Source organism: Bos indicus x Bos taurus, chromosome 1 (assembly GCF_003369695.1).
Source record: "Bos indicus x Bos taurus breed Angus x Brahman F1 hybrid chromosome 1, Bos_hybrid_MaternalHap_v2.0, whole genome shotgun sequence".
Classification (NCBI taxonomy): domain Eukaryota; kingdom Metazoa; phylum Chordata; class Mammalia; order Artiodactyla; family Bovidae; genus Bos; species Bos indicus x Bos taurus.
The window spans coordinates 146,855,350-146,873,925 of NC_040076.1; positions in this window are offsets into that span (position 1 = coordinate 146,855,350).

An 18,576-nucleotide genomic window follows, 5' to 3' on the forward strand; every position below is an offset into this window, starting at 1 on the left:
CCTCCCCTCTGTGATTTCAAACAGTCAACAGCTGCTCAGCCTGTTCTTCCCATCACTGTTCATGATTGCGTTAGAAAAAAATCCAGCTTAAAAAAAAATAAATTGTGAAAACTGAGAACAGCAAAGCAACCAGTGGCAACGAAGAGACACGATGCCATTATCAAGCTCAGCTCATTTTCTTGGGCTCTTGCCCAATGGGACTAAATTCCCTTTACAGCAAGGGATGGTTTCAGCTGACCTGCTGTGAATATCCCAAGTGAGTCACTGCCGTTAACTCCATGAGCGCCATTTGCTGTCCACTTGGACATTTCTGAACAGCTGCTGGGCTCCAGTGCCAACTCCTAACTGGAAATATGGCTGGTCTGACTCAGTTTCAGAAGGGGAAAGAAGCAGGGAGAGGGAGGGACAGGATGAGAGAGAAAACACACATGCCTCCTCTCAAAAAAAGACAGACAACTCTGTTTTTTTCCTCCATTGATCATGGTTGAAATGTATCTGAAGAAGAATGCTAAATCCAGTTTGTCACCTTCTCTGTTTTGTCTTCTATTATTTTACTTATGAAGTTGGGTTGGGGTTTTATATTGAAATTATTCGTTGATGTGGAAACTTGCAGCCTGTAAGATGTCACTCCATTCCCACTTTTTTAGACATATTCATCATCTTATTTTCCAAACACAAAAGTGAATATTTCCTTTACTCTAAAAATATTCTTTCATAAAACTGAAAGTCCATTTTGATTCAATCAACAACTTTTTTTGGAGCATTTGCTAGAACAGACTTCTGGACTAGACATTAACAAGGATTCTGAGAAACATCAGACATGATCCCAAGATTCAAGAATTTGTAATAAAATGAAGAGAAGAGGCCTGTTTAAATAGATGGTCCAGGAACAATATAAGGGAGTGTGCACAAAAGTGCCAGGTGCCTGGTACAGCTACCAGGGGCTGTAGGAACTCAGAGAAGGGCTCTGGGCTGGTGGTTTTAAATCTGGAATGATGGTAACTGATACTAACAACTGAAAGTGAGTTGACTTTATAAACAAGGGCTATGTGTCATAGCTGGGCATGCAGCCTCAGTGTCTAAGTTAAAAGCTGAAATATGCTCACAGGACCCCAACATTTCATTCCCAGGGAAGTCTGTGATTTGTGTGTGCACTGTTGTGTGCACAAACACATATATACATTTTTCAAAAACTCTTGTATAACCAGGAACACCAAAGAGGTGATGGTGTACTTGTTCTCTTGAGAATATTTATCTACCATCTTGTGGGCAGTGAACAAACAGCAATCCAGGTTTCTGGGGGGTTATCAAGACTTAGAAAGTAGATTAACAGGGTAAAAAGGGTTGTTTTACTTTGAAAACTCCCCCTACCCAACTATGTTCATTTCTTGAAAGGAGATTTCAGAGGGGACTATAATAGGCATTTCTTAAATGGCACCCACTCCGGTACTCTTGCCTGGAAAATCCCATGGATGGAGGAGCCTGGTGGGCTGTAGTCCATGCGGTCGCTGAGAGTCGGGCACAACTGAGCGACTTCACTCTCACTGTTCACTTTCCTGCATTGGAGAAGGAAATGGCAACCCACTCCAGTGTTCTTGCCTGGAGAATCCCAGGGATGGGGGAGCCTGGTGGACTGCCGTCTCTGGGGTCGCACAGAGTCGGACACGACTGAAGCGACTTAGCAGCAGCAGTAGCAGCAGCAACCTTCTTTTATGATGATGTGGTACCTATAGACTCATAGAATTTTTGAAACAATTTCAGCACTTACAAATCTTTCCCCTGGGTGGTAAAAGTAGAAATGTTCTTCAATGATCATTTGTGCTTTGAGTTAATTTACCCGTCACTATGTCATGTGGTGTGTGTTGGCTCAGTGGTAAAGAATCTGCCCGCCAATTCAGGAGACGCAAGACATGTGAGTTCTATAGCATGGTCAGGAAGATCCCCTGTGGTAGGAAACAGCAACTCACTCTAGTATTCTTGCCTGGAAATTCCATGGACAGATCGGCCTGGTGGGTTACTGTCCCTGTGGGTTACTGGTGGGTCACAAAGCATCGGACAGGACTGAGTAACTAACACTAACACAAACTGTGTCATTTACTCCAATTCATTCCAGATTTGGGTAAAAAGAGCTTATACTCGAAATGCTAGGACAATGCTTGTTGACTGAATGAGTATACGTAATTAATCTCAAAGTACTTGATTGTGATGTGACCACAAATTCAATATGGAAAAAATAAGCCTGAAGTTTTAATCCTGAGGAGGCTTGTAAATATTAGAAAATAATAAATCTAAAAGAGCACTTTGGTTTGGGGTCCTGAAACCAACTACCAGTTTTCCCTGTAATTTCCTAATTTATGTCTAAGGCTGCTAGAATAATTAATGAACTATTTTCAGTTTCCCCTAGAAGCAAAAAAAAAAGAAAAAGAAAAACCACACATAATTAAAACATCACCCTTATCTAGAATTTCATATAATCAAGTCTGTCTTAGACCTTATCTATGGGCTTGATGGGGATAAAAGAGCTTTTCTCCAAATAGGGAGCCACACCAGAAGGGCAGACACTCTGAAGGGAACTAAGACTTATGCAGTAAATACAGACAATGAATGATACTACAAGTCAATTCATGAGTAATTTTGCTTTAATACTGTGCTACAGTGGTAAACCCAGAAGCAGAGAAACAAGAAGGAGAAATAAGGAAGGTGGGTTCTGTGGAAGAATGGATGAAGACCTAATTATAGATGAGTGAGGGAAAGTTAAGAGGAAATTCCAAAAGGAAGTTAACAGTTGACCCTGGGTTCTCAGAATGCCCTTGCTCCGTCATTTTGGGCAGGGAGTGAGAGGGAATCCTAGCCAACAAGAGCAATATTCATCCAATAAATATTTACTGAAGTGCTTATTATAAGCCAGGCATTCTTCTGAGTAGTGGAGATACTACTGTGAACCAAACCAACTCTTTGGTACTACGATCCTCACATTTCAATGTGGAAAACATATAATAATAATAAATAAATATATATATATAATAAAATACAGATCTGTATTATAAAGTCAAGTAGACATAATCTAATGTCTATGATATAATAAGTCTATCATATAACCATAATATAAAAAGTCAAATGGCTAATGTGAAAAATAACACAGGGTAATGTGATGTTAATTGCAAGTATGTGGCACTGTGAATGTGCAGGTGACTTTCACATCTCAAGACTTGCTTGCTCTTAGAGCGTAGTGTGCTTGGGGAGTGGGGCTAGGACAGGGATGATACAATTTCTAGAGAGGAGGCACAATGATCCAGACGTCAAATTTCATGTGATTTATACACCCTGCTAAGAAACCTCGTTGTTCTTCTGTAAGCAAATCAGGAGCCAAGGAAGAATCCTTAAGGAGGGAAGTGACATGACATCATTTGCATATACTAATAGATCAGTTTCACAACAGAAAGTGGCTTTTCGGTGAACAACTCCAGAGACAGGGTGTCTCAGTTAGGAAGCTAGTTGTTTCTGTACTATGAGTTTAGTTGGGAGGATTAAACTCAGGCCTCAGTGAAAATGGTAGTCTGAGCTTCCAGTTTAGTTCAGTCGCTCAGTCCTGTCCGACTCTTTGCGACCCCATGAATCGCAGCACGCCAGGCCTCCCTGTCCATCACCAACTCCCGGAGTTCACTCAGACTCACGTCCATCGAGTCAGTGATGCCATCCAGCCATCTCATCCTCTGGCGTCCCCTTCTCCTCCTGCCCCCAGTCCCTCCCAGCATCAGAGTCTTTTCCAATGAGTCAACTCTTCACATGAGGTGGCCAAAGTACTGGAGTTTCAGCTTTTGCATCATTCCTTCCAAAGAAATCCCAGGGCTGATCTCCTTCAGAATGGACTGGTTGGATCTCCTTGCAGTCCAAGGGACTCTCAAGAGTCTTCTCCAACACCACAGTTCAAAAGCATCAATTCTTCGGTGCTCAGCCTTCTTCACAGTCCAACTCTCACATCCATGCATGACCACAGGAAAAACCATAGCCTTGACTAGACGAACTTTGTTGGCAAAGCAGTGTCTCTGCTTTTGAATATGCTATCTAGGTTGGTCATAACTTTCCTTCCAAGGAGTAAGCATCTTTTAATTTCATGGCTGCAGTCACCATCTGCAGTCATTTTGGAGTCCCAAAAAATAAAGTCTGACACTGTTTCCACTGTTTCCCCATCTATTTCCCATGAAGTGATGGGACCAGATGCCATGATCTTCGTTTTCTGAATGTTGAGCTTTAAGCCAACTTTTTCACTCTCCTCTTTCACTTTCATCAAGAGGCTCTTTAGTTCCTCTTCACTTTCTGCCATAAGGGTGGTGTCATCTGCATATCTGAGGTTATTGATATTTCTCCTGGCAATCTTGATTCCAGCTTGTGCTTCTTCCAGCCCAGCGTTTCTCATGATGTACTCTGCATATAAGTTAAATAAACAGGGTGACAATATATAGCCTTAACGTACTCCTTTTCCTATTTGGAACCAGTCTGTTGTTCCATGTCCAGTTCTAACTGTTGCTTCCTGACCTGCATACAGGTTTCTCAAGAGGCAGGTCAGGTGGTCTGGTATTCCCATCTCTTTCAGAATTTTCCACATTTTCTTGTGATCCACACAGTCAAAGGATTTGGCATAGTCAAGAAAGCAGAAATATATGTTTTTCTGGAACTCTCTTGCTTTTCCCATGATCCAGCAGATGTTGGCAATTTGATCTCTGGTTCCTCTGCCTTTTCTAAAACCCGCTTGAACATCAGGAAGTTCACGGTTCACATATTGCTAAAGACTGCCTTGGAGACTTTTGAGCATTACTTTGCTAGCATGTAAGATGAGTGCAATTGTGTGGTAATTTGAGCATTCTTTGGCATTGCCTTTCTTTGGGATTGGAATGAAAACTGATCTTTTCTAGTCCTGTGGCCACCGCTGAGTTTTCCAAATTTGCTGGCATATTGAGTGCAGCACTTTCACAGCATCATCTTTCAGGATTTGAAATAGCTCAACTGGAATTCCATCACCTCCACTAGCTTTGTTTGTAGTGATGCTTCCTAAGGCCCACTTGACTTCACATTTCAGGATGTCTGGCTCTAGGTCAGTGATCACATCACTGTGATTATCTGGGTCATGAAGATCTTTTTTGTACAGTTCTTCTGTGTATTCTTGCCACCTCTTCTTAATATCTTCTGCTTCTGTTAGGTCCATACCATTTCTGTCCTTTATCGAGCCCATCTTTGCATGAAATGTTCCCTTGGTATCTCTCATTTTCTTGAAGAGATCTCTAGTCTTTCCCATTCTGTTGTTTTCCTCTATTTCTTTGCATTGATCACTGAGGAAGGCTTTCTTATCTCTCCTTGCTATTCTTTGGAACTCTGCATTCAGATGTTTATATCTTTCCTTTTCTCCTTTGCTTTTCGCTTCTCTTCTTTTCACAGCTATTTGTAAGGCCTCCCCAGACAGCCATTTTGCTTTTTTGCATTTCTTTTCTATGGGAATGGTCTTGATCCCTGTCTCCTGTACAATGTCACGAACCTCATTGCATAGTTCATCAGGCACTTTATCTATCAGATCTAGGCCCTTAAATCTATTTCTCACTTCCACTGTATAAGGGATTTGATTTAGGTCATACCTGAATGGTCTAGTGGTTTTCCCTACTTTCTTCAGTTTAAGTCTGAGCTTTAGATAGATGGAATTCTAGACCAGATGACCACTGCAAATAGTTAACCCAGTTAAATTGCCTAGTGGAAGTGGATTGAACGGTTTCTCCTAGTTCCACTCTACCTGTTTGGATTCCTTGCTCTGGTAATAACAGAGAAGTCTCTGTTGTACAAACTGTGTCACAGTTAACAATTATGCATTCTGGAAAAAATATAAAAATATCAATTACTGAAGATATTGGAAAGACACAAAATGACACAGTGAAGGCAGAGACTGAGAGGCAGTGATATTCCGAAGAAGTAAATAATAACTGATAAGTCTTCTTCTTGCAACTGTTCTGTTGTTACTGTTTGTTTGTTTTGCCAGATAGGAAGTCTCAGTCTGGCAATTAAAACTTGGATAAGAAGCAATAGTTTTACAGGCTTGAAGAGCCCAAAGACCTATTTGGGGGAGACCAAACAAAATAGGAGATAGCCAGAGAATTATATATAAGATTTTATGCATAAATTCTAGGTCTCTGAATTACCCTTGAAATATGCATGCATAAGGAAGATTCCAGATGGCTCAGGTGAAGCTAAAGGAAGAAAACAGAGATTTTAGTTGCTGCCCACCACAAAGATGACAAAATTAGAATTCGATTCTAACCAAATTAACTGCCTACTCAAAGCAAAAGAATCAATGATCTTTGGAGGGATATAATTGGAGAATCCAGTGTCTCTAAAACATATTTTTCACAATGTTCAGTTTTATTAGGCATACAGACAAACTTACTAAACATACAAAGAAACATAACAGAAACCCTAGAGAAAAGACTTAATGGAATTTGGTTTCAAAATGACCCATACATTGGAATTGGCAAACAGGGATTTTAAAGTAAATATTTTAATTATCATCCAAAATATGAAGAAAATATATGTGTAATAAATGAAAAGTGCTAAATAGAAAATATAAATAATAGCAAAGTAAGACTGAAAAATATAATACCTGAATAAAAGAATTAACTGGATGGGCCTAACAACTAGGAAATGACACAGGAAAAACCAGTGAAGTTGTAAATAAACACAGTTATAAAGTCTGAAGAACATGGAGAAGAAAGATTGGCCTGTGGGACAATATCAAAAGTCCTAATATATGTATAAGTTGAGTCCTAGAAACAATAGGGCACAAAGAAATATTTGAAGTAATAATAACTAAAAATTTCCTAAGTTTGGTGAGATAATTCTAGGTTCAAGAAGCTCAGCAAACTCAGTCAAGATACATAGAAAATCATAGTGAGGCCTATATGATTAAAGAAAAGCAAAGATTTTTTGGTTCTTGAAGCAGCCAGAAAAATGACACGTTATATCCAGTGAAACAATAGTATAAGTAGCTGATAACTTCTTATCAGAAACTATGGAAGCCAAAAGGCAATGAATCAATTTGTTGAAGTGATAAAAACAAAAAGCAAACAAAAAAAACTTTCAAGTTTGAATTCTATGTCTAATGAAAACAATCTTTAAGAATGAAAGCAAAATAAACCCATTTTCAATTAAATAAAAATTAAGAAAATTTATTGTCAGCAATCTGTACTACAAAATATGCTTTAAGGAGCTCTTCAGATGGAGAAAATTGATGCTAAGTACAAATTGACTTTTCAGAGAAAAAAATGAAGAACACTAGGAATAGTAAACATGTGGGTAAATAAAAAGCAAAAAAATTACAATTTTGTACTATGAGATTTATAAAGCATGTAGGTGATGAAGCTGAAGTTCCAATACTTTGGCCACCTGATGTGAAGAGCTGACTGGTTGGAAAAAGACCCTGATGCTGGGAAAGACTGAAGGTGAAAGGAGAAGGGGACGACAGAGGATGAGATGGTTGGATAGCATTCACCAACTCATTGGACAAGAACTGAGCAAACTCTAGGAGACACTGGAGGGCAGAGGAGTCTGGTGTGCAGGAGTCCACCAAAGTCTGCAGTCTGGTCGCAAAGAGCAGGGCATGACTTGCGACTGAACAACAATGACAGTGGTATTTATGCCAACTATAGCATAAAGGGTAGGAAATGTGGAACGATATAATTGCTAAGTTTGTGCATTTACATGAAGTGATATGATATTAACTCTAAGCGGACTGCTAAAATGAAAAAATGTATAATCAGTCCTAAGAGCAACAGCTAAAAATTAATGCAAAGTGGTGTAGCTACAAAGCCAATATAGACAGCCCCTGACTTACAATGCTTCAAGCTCTGATTTTGCAACCTTAGGATGTTGTGAAAGTGATAGGCCTTCAGTAGAAACCATACTTCAAATTTTGAATTTTAATCTTTTCCCAGGCTAACAATACATGGTATGATAGTCCCTTGTGATTCTGGGCAGCAGTGGCAACCCACAGCTCCCAGTCAGCCACATAATCATGGGGGTAACAACCAATACACTTACAACCACTCTGTACTCATTGCTTTTCACTTTCAATATGCTATTTATTAAATTATATGAGATATTCACCAGGTAGTTGTAAAATTGGCTTTGTGTTAGATCATTTTGCCCAACTGTAGGATATTTACGGTAGGCTAGGCTAGCCTGAGCCACCAGGGCTTCCCTGGTGGTTCAGACGGTAAAGAATCCGCCTGCAATGCGGGAGACCTGGGTTCAAACCCCTGGGTTGGGAAGATCTTCTGGAGAAGGGTAAGGCTACCCACTCAAGGATTCTGGCCTGGAGAATTTCATGGACAGAGGAGCCTGGCAGGCCATACAGTCCATGGGGTCCCAAGGAGTCGTAATTGAGCGACTTTCACTTCACTTCACTTCAGGCTAGGCCATGATGTTTGGTAGGTTAAGTGTATTAACTGCATTTTGGAAAATATTTTAATATTTTCAACTTAAGATGAGTTTAACAGGACATAACCCCACTGTAATTCAAGGAAAATCTATAGATGAATTAAAATGAATTCTAAAACAATATGCAGTTAGCCTAAAACAAAGCAAGTATTATTTCCTCCCTGCTGAGTTCATTCACTTCTATTAACTGTACTGCCACCTACAAGATGACAAAAACCAAGCATTTATCATCAGTGAACATCTCTGTCCTAAGATCCAGATGGTAGAGCTAACACAGAGGTAAAAACGTGAAGCCTGTGGCTAGATAAAGCCTTTTTTTCTAATTCAGGGTATTTGGAAACTGGAATTTTTTTATATGACAATCCAAATTTAAAGATCTTCCTTATAAAAGTGAAAATCTGGAATATAGATTCTGAATTCCTATAACAGCATCATCAGAGTAAGCTGCATAGTGGCTCTGTTCCTTAGACTGGACATTTGCCATTCCCTACATACAGCATGACTGCTGAATGAAAAAAACAGATGAGTGAATTATATCCTTAACCCACTGTTATGAACACTATAAACCTTATAATGCAATCTGTGTGATGCATGAGTGTTTTTATCCCCCCGAGTCACAACCACCTGAACTGAATTTGCAGTCACCCAGGTCCCTTTTCCCAAGGAAGTTCGACTTAAATAAGTCTCTCTATTTTGTATCTTCGTAGTTGACTTTCTGAATCTCAGTGCTGACTTCCCTTTCTATCCTTCGTCGATTTCACATCATCGGTTTTAGGCCCTCATCACAGCCAGTTGAGATATTCCAGAATCCTGATTCTGTCATCTACCAGAGGGACTTTCCTTCTCTGTTCCAGGCCATTTTAGAAATCAAACACTATGCCCCTGGGTTTTTCAATTTAGGTGGAACCGATCTTTGGCGACAACTAAGTCGAGGTGTAATTAGTGTCATTTTTGAAATAATTTGACTTAGGATCATCTCACAGATGACCTTTTATCTTTATCTGAAGCTAAATCAATGTCTAGAGGCATGATTTTATGATTCATATTTTCCTTATTGTTTGCTTGTTGACCGTAGTAAGCTTTCCTCTTGACACATTTTTCAGTGTCAGGAACACAAAAAATATGAATTGATGGTGGCCGAAAGAGGACATTAGGCCGAACATGAAGGGGAGATTGAGGTACGGGCTGGGTTCTGATTAATGCTAGGAATGAGGCAGCCTCCGCGGAACTCTCTGATCCAAAGTTTCATTGCTTTTTGCCCCCTGGGAATGTGAGAATCTGGGAATGGTTTGCAAATATTTTCATACCCCTCCCATCTTCGTCATCATAAAGAAGAGCATTCTTGTAGCTCTCTCTTCTTTTTACTGGCACACACTGAAAGAAAAATGCAAGACTTAATATACATCTGGGAAACAAAGGTTGCCACATACACATTCAGACTGTTATACAGTCTTTGGGAAAATGAACAATTTTGGTTTACATGTGTAAAGGTCTTGAATTTATGCCCTTTTATGGTGAGTAACACACTGCTTCTCTGCTATGCCTCAGGTTCTGAAATGAGGAAGAAAATACTTAATAATTTAGGAAAAATTGAAGATGAGTCAAGCTAAGACTAGTCTTATCATTGTGAATCAATTATCTCCTGCAATAGACAGAAGAGTGAAGAGCCAGCCATCCTTCACTTTCAGTTGGTCCAAGAGGCTCTCTGGGTTAAGGCACAGCATCCACGAAGGAGGGGTTGTGTCCTGGCTTATATAAAAGAAACAAATAGAAAATAGTTTAGAAGTTTTAGAAATTATGTCTTTGATGTCTAGGAAAATCACCCCAAACAATCAAAACATTATATAACCTTTTTACTGAGATATAAAATCTACCACAGAAACCAGCCCCTAAAACTCAAAGGGCGCACCAATCATGGTGGAGATCTTTTAGGAAGAATACGATCAAGTGTGAGATAGAACAATAAAACAGCGTGGGTGTGTAACTCTTCTCATCTTCAAAGAACCTTACAAGATTTATCTAGTAAACGCCATCGCTGAGATGGCAGGTGGTGCTCTTCACCTCAGTCTGCACATGATAACCCCAGGAAAGGTGAGTGGGCCACCCCGGGACACTTGGTGGGTATCAGAACTGACACAGTTTTGGGAGTCTAGATTTCTCACTGTGAACTGAAAGAGACTGCCATGCTTCCTGAAAGCCCCAGTGTCCCAGGGTCCAGTCCAGAGGCCAGCAGATTAGAGGTTCAGGGGTGTTGATGATGAAGATAAAGTTTGAAGGTGGTCTCAAGAATTTCTGCTTGCTCAGAGAGGTTGGTCTTTTTATCTCGTTTAAACCTTCAACAGATCGGACAATGCCCACCCACATTTTAGAGAGTGATCTGCCTTTTCTTCATCAGTTTAAACGCCAACCTCATCCAAGAAACACACTTCAAGTTTAAATATAAAATTTATCATAGTTACTATCGTAAAATGGATAAGCAATTCCAAGATAATAATTTCAATTTTTGAATAAGTTGGTATCACTCCTGAACAACTGCTTCTTCAGAATATAAATCAAGTAATGCCTTTTGGTGGGCTTCCCTGGTGGCTCAGGAGGTAAAGAATCTGCCTGCAATGCAAGAGATTTATGTTTGATCTCTGGGTCAGGAAGAGTCCCCTGGAGAAGGGAATGGCTACCCACTACAGTATTCTTGCCTGGAGAATTTCATCCTGAGAAATCCTGGCGGGTGGCAGTCTGTGGGGCCACAAAGTGACTGAGAGGCTAACAAGTCCACTTTTCACTTTTTCCAATGCCTTTATGTAGACAGAAAGTTGGATGATGATCAAGGTTATTGTGTTACTACCATGGGTTATAATAGGGAATAGGAATTATGAAACAAAATTTGAGACACTCGTGTCTTTCTGCAGAAGCTTCTGGGGTCGCTATGAGCCTGCTTGAGGTCTTTGTGCAAACCTATCTTGTAATGACCGTTGGCAAGATGAAAAGCAGGTTGAATTTCACCCTTTAACCATAGTACATGAGGTCTGGTTTTGTGCGGCCGGTGTATGCCACCGTACCGTCTATGAAATATGACCTTAGACCGTGTTGTAGTCCAAATCTGGTTACACTCTAGTGAGGATGCAATTTAATGATGTGCCACTTATGTCAGAAAAAAGTTGATTACACTGATCTACAGGCCAAATATAATAGTGTAAATGCAATGGAATCTGTCTTTTTAAAGTTAGGCAAGAATTTGCCCTATTTTTAAAGGTATACTGGACAGATAAGCCACCTTTCCTAGGAATCTATTGTAGGGTCTTCAACTAAAACACCAAAAAATTATTCCTTGTGTCAAAGCAGTCAATGGAATTTAAGTAAATTCATCATTTCATTCTGTTATGAATGCAAGGAAACTTAATGTATTTTCTTCTGTTATTACAACATAATGACTTTTAAGAATATGATGGATAACAGAATTCGGGGGTTAAGACTTAGAAGTAGACTATTTTTCCAGTTGAACATAAAGTGATTTTAAGTCCCGACAAGCAGAAGAGAGAGCCAGACGATTTGAAGCTCACCTAAAAGTGTTTCTCACAGCTTTCCATTTCCCCGGCATCTTTCAGCCCGTGGGCCTTCACAATAAAAGCTATTTTCCCTTTCACAACCATTGCTGGGGTGTGGGAGTGAAGAAAGGGAAGAGCCCTGTCAGCCAGGGCCAAACCAGTCCTAGGGATCATGTGGTCAGCCCTCACTTCCACCCACCAAAACCACCGCCAATAAAAATAATGACAACAGCGCCTCCCACTTGGGTACCGCATTTATTTTCAATAGGATTGATTCACACCCCCTTACTTAAAACTCTCATTTTATGTTTATGTGCCAATAAAACAAAGCAAGGAAACACACACACACAGTGTGAGGTCATCATCATGTAAGGAGATTGTGGCTAAAAGAAAAGATTTAGTAATTTGCATACAGACACATCTCATGTGAGTGACGGAGTAGGATTGGAAAAGAGACCCTCTTCCATATCCAGCAATCTTTCCAGATTCCACAGCATCCGTAAGATCTGTGGGGTGTCTCTGCCTCTCCCCCCACTTCCTGCTTACTCATCCTCCTCCATCAAGGCTGCAATTTAGTGCATTTTCCTCTGACCATCCCAGACGGCATGGGTTTGTAGAGGAGAAACACATTGTTTGGTTTCTCTTTCCAATCCATCCTGAAAAGCTGTACCACATACGCTGAGGCAAAGAGCAAAGCAATCCATTCCCTTTCCCACTCATCATACGTGGATCCTGCCTTCCCTTTTACTCACACAGCAAGGATGCGCAAGAAATATGTAGTCCACTGTGGCCCTTCATTTTATCTCCTTTGCGGTGGTTTTAGTCACTAAGTCACGTCTGACTTTTGCAATCCTATGGACTGTAGCCAGCAGGCTTCTTTGTGCCTATCTATATATTCCTGGGGCATCTCATGTTTATTTGGTTCAATGATAATCTTTTTTTTTTCTGTTTTTGTTTCGTTTTTCTGATGTTTCCACAACTTACCCATCTAAGTGAAGCCTTTTTTTGTCCCAGAATTCCAAGACTGGCTGTGGAAAACTGAGGATGTATTCACACTTAACATACAATAACTGTTCTCGGGTGTTAAAATTCTTGGACCAGCTCTTCTTCTTCACTCTGTACCTTCCCTTTGCTGCTGTTGCTGTTCAGTCACTAAATCATGACCTACCCCCTGTGACCCCATGAACTGTAGCCTGGACCACCAGGCTCCTCTCTCCAGGGGAATTCCCAGGCAAGAAAACTGGCGTGGGTTGCCAGTGCCTCCTCTAGGAGATCTTCCTGACCCAGGGATCCAACCTGCGTCTCCTGCTTGGCAGGTAGGTTCTCGGGTTCTTTTCCTGAGCCACTGGGGAAGCCCCTATACCTACCCTTTACCACCCTGAAATTGATCTTTTTTTTTTTTTTTTGTCTCTGAGCACTTCTAGACAGCTAAAGATACTTTCACTTCTAAACACTGTTAATCACATGGACCAAACCTTCCAGCACAGCAGCAAAAGAGATGTCAAGTAGATTCGTGTATTTTAAAAGGCCAAAGAAGATCAGTTAAAATTTTTTTTGTCTTTTAAGCATGCAGCCACAGTTTTCTCAAGGAGTCCACAATTTTTATTTGAAACCGTATTTCCTTCTTGGGACACAAATCACGCTGAAATATGGAGACCATTTTCCTGGCTTGTTCTTTGTGCACAATACCCTACTTAATCCTGGGATGGATTGAAGACCTAACTAAATACCACCCCCCTCACCACCCTGTTCATACTGAGTACACACCCTCCAAGCTCCCCAAACCAGTTAGGCGTTATGGAGGGAGTCCTGCCATACAAATATTTTCCCAGTTGCTCTGTCTTGACCACACCCACAAAACAAATGAAAATGTTCTAGAGCCTACCGGGTGGTCAAATACAGCTCTGCTTCCAGCTTCTCCTGAGTCAGGCACACATTTGGCCTGAAGCTGTTTTGTTGTTTTGTACAAATGGAAGCCACTCAATTGCTTTTACACCTAATTTTAATGTCTTATTATTTCAAAGGGATCTCTGTTCTTATTGACATTAATTACCCATCAAGTTCAAAGGCTCTCCTGATTGTGAAACTCCTTCTAATGCCTCGCCGATTAATCCAACTTGTTATTAAATTAGAGGTATATTCGTGACCTGTTTTAATGAAGGAAATTTTATTATTGCTTTCCTAATATCCTTAATTATCACCTTGAAATCACATGAATATTTTTCTAATCTCTATTAAGAAGCTATGGGCTCACGCACTATTAGATGAGCATTTAATGTCTGCTCTAATCTGGTTCTAAATCATCTTTTCAACCTCAAGGTTAACCCCTTGATTTTTCAACACCCCTCTTCCGTAGTCCCTCCCCCCACTCAAAGCCTCAGGTCTGACCAAATACATTTAGACTTTGATGTCTGGAAATGACCTGTGCTTCTATCAGTCTCTCTGCCCTTACTCTGCTAGCAATAATGGTTTTCACAGAAACTATCGCACCAAAGCTTCTTTCTCTACATTCTTCCTACCCCATTCCTCTGAGGTCACCCTGATCACTCTGTTCTCAGATCACAAAACTACCGTGGCCTCTGCCACACATGGCAGTTGCCATGAAGTCAGTTAAAACTTAGTATTTGTCTCTAGATTCGGATTCCATTGCCAGATTGTAAACTTCAAGAAAGGGAGGTTTGCTCTTCTACAAATAGGAGAACTGGACATGGAGTCTAAAGAACCGGCAAGTGATAAGTAGTTGAAGCTATCTTTTCTTAGCTCTGTGCTTTTGTGTTATTCAACTTGTGTTCCTCTGGTCTCAGTTGCTCACTCATAAACTGGAGAAAATGCTTGTCTGTTTACCTGACAGAAAAAAGCCCTGGGTCACCCTTGACTTGCCACTATCTCTCCCTCCTAAGTCCAATTCTCCCAGCTTCTCCTCTATAGTACATCGTGGATAAAACCACATTACTTCACCTTCAATATGCCCACTTTGGCCCAAGCCCCAACAAATGTCACCTGGATGGCTGCTATGTCACCCTGCTTCTATCCTCCCGGCCTTGCCTGATGCTTTCTGAAGTCTCTTTCCACGTGATCTCTTAAAGCCTATGCCAGAGAGTGTCACTGCTCTGCTCAGAAATAGAAGCTCAGTCACAGATATAGAAAACAAACTTATGGTTACCGGGTGGGAAATAGGGGAAGGGATAAAATCAGGATATTGGGGCCGACATATACATAAAATCATTGCAGATGGTGACTGCAGTCATGAAATTAAAAGACACTTGCTCCTTGGAAGAAAAGCTCTGACAAACCTAGATAACATATGAAAAAGCAGAGACATTACTTTGCCAACAAAGGTCCATCTAGTCAAAGCTATGGTTTTTCCAGGAGTCATGTATGGATGTGAGATCTGGACCAGAAAGAAAACTGAGCACTGAAGAATTGATGCTTTTGAACTGTGCTTTTGTACATGCATAGCTGATTCCCTGGTGGGTTTCCCCGGTGGGCTTCCCTGGTGGCTCAGACAGTAAAGCGTCTGTCTGCAATGCAGGAGACCAGGGTTAGACTGAAGAATTGATGCTTTTGAACTGTGGTGTTGGAGAAGACTCTCGAGAGTCCCTTGGACAGCAAGGAGATCAAACCAGTCAATCCTAAAAGAAATCAGTCCTGAATATTCATTGGAAGGATTGATGCTGAAGCTGAAGCTCCAATAGTTTGGCCACCTGATGCGAAGAGCTGACTCATTTGAAAAGACCCTGAAGCTGGGAAGGGTTGAAGGCAAGAGGAGAAGGGGATGACAGAGGATGAGATGGCTGAATGGCATCACCGACTCAATGAATATGAGTTTGAGCAAGCTCCGGGAGTTGGTGATGGACAGGGAAGCCTGGCGTGCTGCAGTCCATGGGATCGCAAAGAGTCAGACATGACTGTGAGACTGAATTGAACTGATATATAAAACAAATAACTAATAAGGGCCTACTGAATAGCACAATAAACTCTACTCAGTACTCTATAGTGACCTATTTGAGTGTGTTCATGTGTGCATGTTCAGTCATGTCCAACTGTGACTCCACAGACTGTATGTAGCCCGCCAAGCTCCTCTGTCCACGGAATTCTCCAGGAAGGAATACTGGAGTGAGTTGCCATTCCTTCACCAGGGGATATTCCCGATCCAGGGACTGAACCTGAGTCTCTGGGGTCTCCTGCATTGGCAGGGAGACTGTTTATCACAGCACCACCTGGGAATAGAAGCTAAAAAAGAGTGGGTGTATGTGTAAGTATAACTGATTCACTTTTCTGTACAGCAGAGACTAACAGAACCTTGAAAATCAACCATATTCCAATTAAAAAATATTTAGCTTTAAGAAATAGTAAATAAATATGACTTAATTTTGGATTAAAAAAAAAAAGAAAAGAAAACTCACCAGGGCCCTGGATCTCACTTGGAATGAAAGGCAAAGTCTTTATGAAGGCTCCTCTCAGCCTGCACCCTCTGCTTTGCTCTTGACTTCTGCTCCTGCCTTTGCCTCCTTCCTGGTTCTGGAGCATGCCAAGCAGGCTCCTACTCAGAACTCAGGCTGCCTCTTCTTCCTCCTGGCATGGCCCTTCTCACATAGCTGCATGGATCCCGTCCTTACTTCCTTCAGGTCTCTCTCTGTGTCTTCAGGCCACTTTGTCAAAGAGGACTTCTCAGTGGACCTCTCCTTAAAAAGCACTCTCATCCGTACCTGCTTTCTTTTTTAATCACACATTGATTCCTTTTTAATTTTTAAGCATATTATTTTATTTCATTGAACCCTCACAGTAGCTTTTTGAGGTAGGTGTTGTTATCCCTATAAGTCAAGAAATTGAGCTGAAGCAAAGAAGGAAATGGCAACCCACTCCAGTATTCTTGCCTGGAAAATCCCATGGATGGAGGAGCCTGGCAGGCTGCAGTCCATGGGGTCGCAAAGAGTCGGACACGACTGAGTGACTTCACTCACTCACTCAAAGTGATATAAGTTGCACTTTTTGTTACACAACTGTAAGCAACAAAACTGCAGATAAAACCTTATTTTATCAGATTCTAGAATCTACACAAGAACCAGTGAGACGCTTAGGTTTTTAAATTGGACTATAATTGCTTTACAATGTTGTGTTAGCTTCTGCTGTACAAGGAAGTGAACCAGCTATGAAAGAAACTGAAAGTGACGTTGCTCAGTTGTGTCCGACTCTGCGACCCCATGGACTGTAGCCTACCAGGCTCCTCCGTCCATGGGATTTTCCAGGCAAGATTATTGGAGTGGATTGCCATTTCCTTCTCCAGGGAATCTTCCCGACCCAGGGATAGAACCCTGGTCTCCTGCATTGCAGACAGACACTTTACTGTCTGAGCCACCAGGGAAGCCCACCGGGGAAGCCCACCGGGGAAGCCCACCAGGGAATCAGCTATGCCTGTACATATATCCCCTTCCTGTTGAGCCTCCCTCCTGTTCCCTCATTCCATCCCTTCAGGTCATCCCAGAACACCGGAGTTCACTATGCCATACAGCAGCTTCCCACCAGCTATCAGTCGTACACACGGTGGTGTGGATTTCTCAGCGCTCCTCTCCCAGTTCGTCTCACCCTCCCTTTCCGCTCCCGTGTCCACAGGGCCGTTTCTCTATTCCTGCCCAGCAGGCAGGCTCACCTGTCACATCTGTCCAGATTCCGTTTGATGTTGTTCAGTCACCAAGTCGTGTCCCCGACTCTTCGTGACCCCATGGACTGCAACACATCAGACTCCCTGGATTCTATACATATGCATTAATATGTGATAGTTTCTCTTCTTTTTAGCTTATTTCACTCTCTAAGCCCATCCACATCACTAGCCCCATATCTTATTTTACCCCTCTTCAGAACTTATGTCACCCTCTTCAGAACTTTTACACCCTCTTCAGAACTTATGTCATCATATATATGATGACATATATTTATGTGTTTGTGTATATTGTCTCTGTGAATCCTCTGTTAGAACATTAGCCTTGTTTTATGCATTACTATATATCCCCAGACCCTTGATGAGTACCTGGAACATAGTAGGGGCTCAATAAATGCCCATTAAGTAACTGAACAAATGAGTAAGTATAGGTGTGGCTAAAGTTTGGATCCATGGCTCTCCATCTTGGCTGCCCATTAAAATCCAGTGGGGAATTTTAAAGAATATCCATGTCCAGACCACACCCTAGGCCATTTAAATCAGAATTTCTTGGAGTGGTGCCCAAGGCCTGATACCTTTTAAACACTCCCTAGATGTTTCCACTGTATAAACAAGATTGAAAAACCATCATTCTGGAGCAGATAAAACAGTGTTTGTGTTCTAATGGTCTCTGTGTTCCTGGCTAGCTTCTCACTAGCTAAGCGCCTTGTACATTTCAATTACTTAATAAAGACTTCCTGAGCAGTGATTTAAGAAATGCCACATTTAGTGCCTAGAATAGTTTGTGCTCTGGGAAAATCTCAATACTATTTAGTTTGGTTGGATTTAGATCTGTATCTTGCTCAGAAAAAGATTACTGGAGAGTGGAACCACAAGCATGGAGTGGTTACTTCCTACCAA